The sequence below is a fragment of the Agelaius tricolor genome, unplaced genomic scaffold, assembly GCF_023055355.1.
Source record: "Agelaius tricolor isolate 1412-34295 unplaced genomic scaffold, bAgeTri1.0.p SCAF_49, whole genome shotgun sequence".
NCBI classification, from domain to species: Eukaryota; Metazoa; Chordata; class Aves; order Passeriformes; family Icteridae; genus Agelaius; species Agelaius tricolor.
Genome location: NW_027269309.1, coordinates 1,491,582 through 1,497,639, shown reverse-complemented (window position 1 = coordinate 1,497,639; position 6,058 = coordinate 1,491,582). Strand labels below are relative to the sequence as shown.

The following is a 6,058-nucleotide window of genomic DNA, read 5'->3' as shown; positions in this document are numbered from 1 at the left end:
ATGGACTAAAACCAAAGGCACAGGTGTTTTTGACTCCATGCCGAGGTCTCTGAGCCCCTGCCAGGGTCTCTCATCACCCAGGGCAGCCAGAGCAATGTCCTGGGCCCGACACTCGGGCAGCACCTGGGGCAGCCCCGCCCGCTGCTCTGAATGAATGAGGCAGCTGATGAATATTCAGCATTGGCAAAGCAGATCGCTTTCAGCTAAATTTGATCACAATACAGGATAAATTAAGCCCCGGGATGAATGCATCTGAAATGAAGATTAAAAGAACTCACTGTACAAAGTCAGGAAAGTAGGTTTAGCCAAAATCTGACAATGTACACAAACAGATAAAAATAAAGTTCCTTTCACTGAGCAAATAATGAGGTCGGGATCAGCCTCTCTCCAAGTTCCTATGGAAACATGGCTTTTTTTCTTTTTAATTTAAAAATAAAGGGGGTGGGGGTAGAATGCCTGGGAAGCAAATGATGCTCAGAAGGTCCACGAATAGAGGGAGGTGCTCAGCACAAGTGAGATGTGGTGAGAAAACAGCCTCGCCTCAGGGGAGGGCCGGCAGGGGCCTTGGCCCCCACACCCAGGAGCTGCAGGAGCAGCACAGCACCAGCCCCAGCACGGATGAGGCCCAGCTCAGATCTAGCTTGCTGAGTCCTGGATCAGGGCACTGTGCTCTTCTGGCAGCTGCGAGAAGAGTGAAGAGGAGGAGGAGGAGGAAGCTTTTGGGTTTGCCATGGGAGCACAGAACTGGAGAGCTGGCAGGAGGCTGAGGAGAGGAATGGGGGCTCGCATCACATCTGCTCCCAGGTTTGGAAAATTCACATTATTGTGGGTCCCTAAAGCAAAGCCAGGGATGGCACAACTGGGGAAACTGAGGCAGGGAGGCTGCCAGGGAGCTGGGCACCCCCTTCCAGGCACAGGCAGGGTTTCCATCACCTCTCACTGGCGGTATTGGCATTGCTGTCACCTCCAGGGCACCTCTTCCCTCACCTCACATGTCCCCGGCTGTGTGCTGGGCAGGCAGGACAGTGGCAGCCCCACTCCTGGGCGAGGAGCATTCTTTGGGGTGGGATCCCCCTCTGCCAGCAGGTGCAGGAGGGCAGGGCTGCTGCAGGGGTACAGGACCTTTCCGAGCCCGCTGTCACCTGGCCCTGGTGTCCCTGCCAGCAGTGGGGACAGCCCTGCCCGTGGCTGGGCACAGTGGCACAGGGCAGAGGCTGCGTGTCCAGCCCAGGCAATGCCTCCCTGGGCACAGTGTCCCCCTGGAAATGCCTGCCCCCGGGCACAGTGCCCCCCTGGCAGTGCCTTCCCTGCACAGTGCCCCCCTGGCAGTGCCTGCCTGGGCACAGTGCCCTTCTGGCAGTGCCTCCCCTGGGCACAGGCTGCAGGAGCCAGGGCAGGGCTGGCAGTGGCTGGCACCGCCTGTGAGCAGCCCCTGGCAGGTGAGGGGAGCAGCAGCCCCCGAGGCCGGGGAGGAAGGGGAGGCAGAGGCAGCAGCGTGTCCGTGTCTGGGGCTGTTGTGGCTCAGCAGGCAGGAGGAGCCGGGGGGTTCTGAGCCCCCCCCAGCCCAGCCGTGCTCCTGTGGGGGCTCCAAGCACCGGGGCTGCCCTGGGCTGGGGGTGCCGGGTCCTAGGGAGGGGGACAGGGACAGGAGGTCCCCAAGGAACGCCCTGTGCTCACCCCTCAGCGTTGGGCCCTGTCCATCCCACTGGGCTCCAGCAGCACTGGAGGGTCTGATGGTTTCCCCTGCCAGCCTCCAGTCCTGGGCTCAGGAACCTGATGGATCCCCAGGGGCACCGTGGGTCCCTCCCTGTGTCCCTCTGAGGGGCAGTTCCTGAACCTGCTCTGCAGAGGACATGAAAAGCCACCAGTGCTGGAGCCAGGGTACGAGGGACCCCAGGGGACAAGGGGGAGGCAAGTGGCAGCAGGAACAGGCCAGGGCCAGGATTTCCAAATGCCTGGAACGGAGGGCATTCCAGCCAGGGAAGTACAGGAGGAGACGGGCCCTGGCATGGCAGCCCCCAGGAGGGCACAGGGTCAGGCAGGTGCCACCCCACCATGGGCAGGGAGGAAGCTGATGGCCACAGCAAGGGGTGCAGAGAGCTGGGGGCTCACAGCCCTCAGCCCCTCCTTGGGGTGCCCTCCTTGGAGCTTTCCTCCTTCCCATCTCCCCCAGCCCCGGAGCTGTGCCCACCCCAGTGCCAGCCTGAGAGGAGCAGAGGGCTGGGGGCACAGCAAGGTCCTGCTCAGGCCAAGGGCTGTAAACAGCCATGTGCAGCTTTGGCCTGGAAGAAACGGGGATCTGAGCTCAGCCAGAGGGGCAAGGACACTGGAGGCAGTGCAGGATCCTGCCCTCCACGCATCCCCACCCCATGGCAGGGCCTCAGGAACTGTGTGCTGCCTTTGTTGGAAACAACTGCTGCACCAGGAATATTTATTTAACTATTTGTTTAGAGCTCAAGCTGGAAAAACCAAAAAATGGTGATTTTAACCTTCTGGAGAGCTTTCCACAGGCCAGGAGGAGCATCCAGATAGGGGTCAGAGGGAGTGAAAGGAAGGCACATCTGTAAGAGGCTCTCCTCTTGTTCCCAGGCTTCTCCCTGCTCCTCTGGGTTCTTTAGTGGTCCCACTGTGCTCAGAGGGTCTCACCCCTATTTCCTGTGCCCTAAAGGGGAACTTGTTTCTGTCCCTGAAATGCCAGAACCTGCTCTGCCCCCCATGTGGGGGCATTTGTGCCACACCTGGGGATTGTGGCCCAGGAGGGGGAGGACCCCAGAGAGCCCCAAAAAGGAATCAGGGCCAGGGCTGAGTAACAAGTGACACAGACTCCATATATTTCATATTTCAGAAAGCTAATAATAACTTTATTAAGAAACCCATGCTTTTATACCCTACTTCACTGCAGGTGGACTTGATTGGTCCTTTACTAAAACACCATCACCATTGGTTAATTAAGAAACCACCCTTTGGTAAACAAATCTCCATAACACATTCCACATGTGCACAATACCAGGTGCAACAAGTGAAGATAAGAATTGTTTCTCATTCTTTTTGCTGATTTTCTCTCAGCCTTTCCCAGAATGATGCCTGGGAATGTTGTGTTTCTCTCTGTGGCCAGAGAGCTGCTGCCACAAGGGGCATGGAGAGGCCAAATGTGCTTGCAGAGATCAGCACCAGCTGCTCCAGCAGTGTGGGACCCTCTGTGTGACAGGGCAGTGTCACCAGTGCCACCTGGGGAGCCTGGGTCACTGCAGGGCTGCAGTGACACACGGGGGCTGAGCTGCTGCAATTAGGGGCACTCATTAAAGGAAGTGCTGCATTAATTATTGACAGGTGGCAGCTCAACCCCCATCTCTGGCACTCAGCAGAACTTCCACTGGAGTTGGTTCCCAGCCCAGGAACTCCCCTGGAGTCACCCCAGGACGTTCCCAGAGCTCCCTGGGGATGTGTGGCAGGGTGGGCCCTGTCCCCTCCTCCTCCCTGGGCTCTGCAGGACCTGTGCAGCCTGAGGGCACTGAACACTGGGGCCATTTGCCACAGGCCACCAGGACCAGGCAGCTTCTCTTTTCCTTCCACTTCCCTCCCTGTGCCGAGCCCTGGGGAGAGCCCAGCACGTGCCAGCCCTGGAGGAGATGAGGCCACACAGGCTGGGGGAACTGTCCCCACAGAGGGGACCTGGGCCAGCATGAGCAGGCCCAAAGCAGCAGGTCCTCCCAAACTGAGGAGGCCTTGGAGTGATGAGGAGGGGTCAGGATGGAGCAGCTGCCTTGGCTGAGGCTGCCAGAGCCAAGGGGATCCTGGGCATGGCCTGGGCCACGCTCCTGTCACAGCCACGGGGCCCTGGCTGGGTAAAAACTGATAGAGACTCCATGTATTACAGAAGGCTGATCAATAATAATCTTTATTAAGGAACCCATTGTTATTTTATAGACAGTTATGGCACAGGTGGACTAATTGGTCCTCCAATCCAAACCCCATCACCATTGGTTAATTAAGAAACCACCCTTTGGTAAACAAATCTCCATAACACATTCCACATGTGCACAATAGCAGGTGCAGCAAGAAAAGATAGGAATTGTTTCTAATGATTTTTTCTGCTCTTCTCACAGACTTTTCCCAGAATGATGCCTGGGAAAGCCAGAGAGCTGCTGCCACAGTTCCCACTGTGCTGCTGTGAGTGAGCCCCCCATGGCTTCCCCTCCCCCTGCAGCCCTGCCTGGCTGTGAGCCCCTCCTGCCCTGAGCTCAGCTGTTTTACCTGGGCTTGGCCCCTCTGAGGGATGGCAGCTTCGGGCTCTTTCTCCAGTAAAGGCTCAGGGCTGCCAATGCCAGTGGGAGCTGCAAAACCAGAGGAGGAGTCTGGGCAAATCCCTTTGAGCCCTGGAGCTCTCACAGAAGGCAGAACAGAGCTCATGCTGAGTGACAGGAGCTCTGCTCTGAGGTTTGGTCTGTCCCATTCCATGGAGTCAACAGCCAGTGACACAGGATGGAGAGGGACCAGGGCCTTCACCTGCCCACAGGGACAGAACTCCCTCTGCAATGGACTGGCTCCTGTTCCTGTCAGCAGCACTTGGACCAGGACAAGAAGTGTCCTTTAAACCCTTTACATTCATTCCCCACCTTACAGGTACAGGAACAAAAGGATCTTCTTGAGTCAGAGATTCCAAGATCACAGAATCATTGGACCATGGCATAGTTTGGGCTGGAAGGGAATATAAACATCATCCAGTGCCCCCTCTGCCATGGCAGGGACACCTCCCACTGTCCCAGGTGCTCCCAGCCCCGTCCAGCCTGGCCTTGGGCATTGCCAGGGATCCAGGGGCAGCCACAGCTGCTCTGGGCACCCTGTGCCAGGGCCTGCCCACCCTCACAGGGAACAATTCCCTCCCAATATCCCATCCATCTCTGTCCTCTGGCAGTGGGAGCCATTCCCTGTGTCCTGTCCCTCCATCCCTTGTCCCCAGTCCCTCTCCTGGTCTCCTGGAGCCCCTTCAGGCACTGCAAGGGGCTCTGAACTCTTCCTGGAGCCTCCTCCAGGGGAGCACCCCCAGCTCTCCCAGCCTGTCCCAGAGCAGAGGGGCTCCAGCCCTGGGAGCATCTTTGTGATCTCCTCTGGACTCACTCCAAGGCAAAGAGATCTGCATCAAGAGATCAGCAACAAGAGACCTGCAACAAGAGATCTGCAACAGGAGATCAGCAACAAGAGATCAGCTGCTGCCTCCAACCCCTGCCCCAAAATCAGGCAGTGCTGAAGAGAGGAGCTGGTTTTGGTTGAGCCATGGGCAGTGCCCTGCAGCTCCCCTCCCACCCTGAGCTCCTCCTGCTGCATTCCAGGGGTGTCCTTCCCCAGACCCCAGCCTGGCACTGATTTCTTCCTCATTGTTCCCCAGATGCTGATGTTTAAAGAGCTCCACCCAGCCTTACTTAAAAGCCACATGAAATTTTCATGTTGTCAGTCTGCAGGGACAACTTTAATGCTGTTTAATAAAGGCTGATGGTGCCTGAACTTCACAGCAGAGTTCCTTGGCAGACTCCCTGGTGGAGGCTGCTCTGGTCCCCACTGCCTCTTCCACTCGATCTGTCAGCATGAGGAACAAGGCCTGGTGAGCCACGTGGCTGCTGTGCTCCTGAGACAGCAGAGGAAACCCTGGGCACTCCTGGGTATTTTGTGCAAATGAGTCAGCATGGTGAAAAGCTGTGCTCTGGGTTTTACAGTCGGGTTTTGCTCTGAACCGAGCTGCTCTGGGTTAGAGAGCCAGGGAAATGCTGTCCCTACACCCCAGGAGGAGTCTGGTGGGGAGAGCCAACAGAGCTGGACAGGAGCCCAGTGTGGTCCTGCCCAGCTGTGCCAGTGCTCCCCTGGGAGCCCAACCTGCTGCACCCAGGGCAGGTGTCAGCACCTGGCACTGCCCAGCAGAGCCCCAGCACAGGGACCCTGCCCCAAGCTGGCTCCAGGCTCAGCTGCAAACCTGCCCAGCCTGGAGCTGTAAACACCATCCTGGACATGCAAACCCCATCCTGGAGCTGTAAACCCCAGCCTGGAGCTGCAAACCCCAGCCTGG

The 6,058-nt window shown here is 57.8% G+C and overlaps 1 long non-coding RNA gene across 1 annotated transcript; it reads left to right on the top strand.

The window, feature by feature from the left end:
* Positions 1 to 508: 508 nt before the first annotated feature.
* On the top strand, positions 509 to 5,502 carry LOC139604320 (uncharacterized). Its single transcript, XR_011683942.1, has 2 exons — positions 509 to 804; positions 4,107 to 5,502. It is a non-coding gene; the product is annotated as an uncharacterized lncRNA (long non-coding RNA).
* Positions 5,503 to 6,058: the final 556 nt, after the last annotated feature.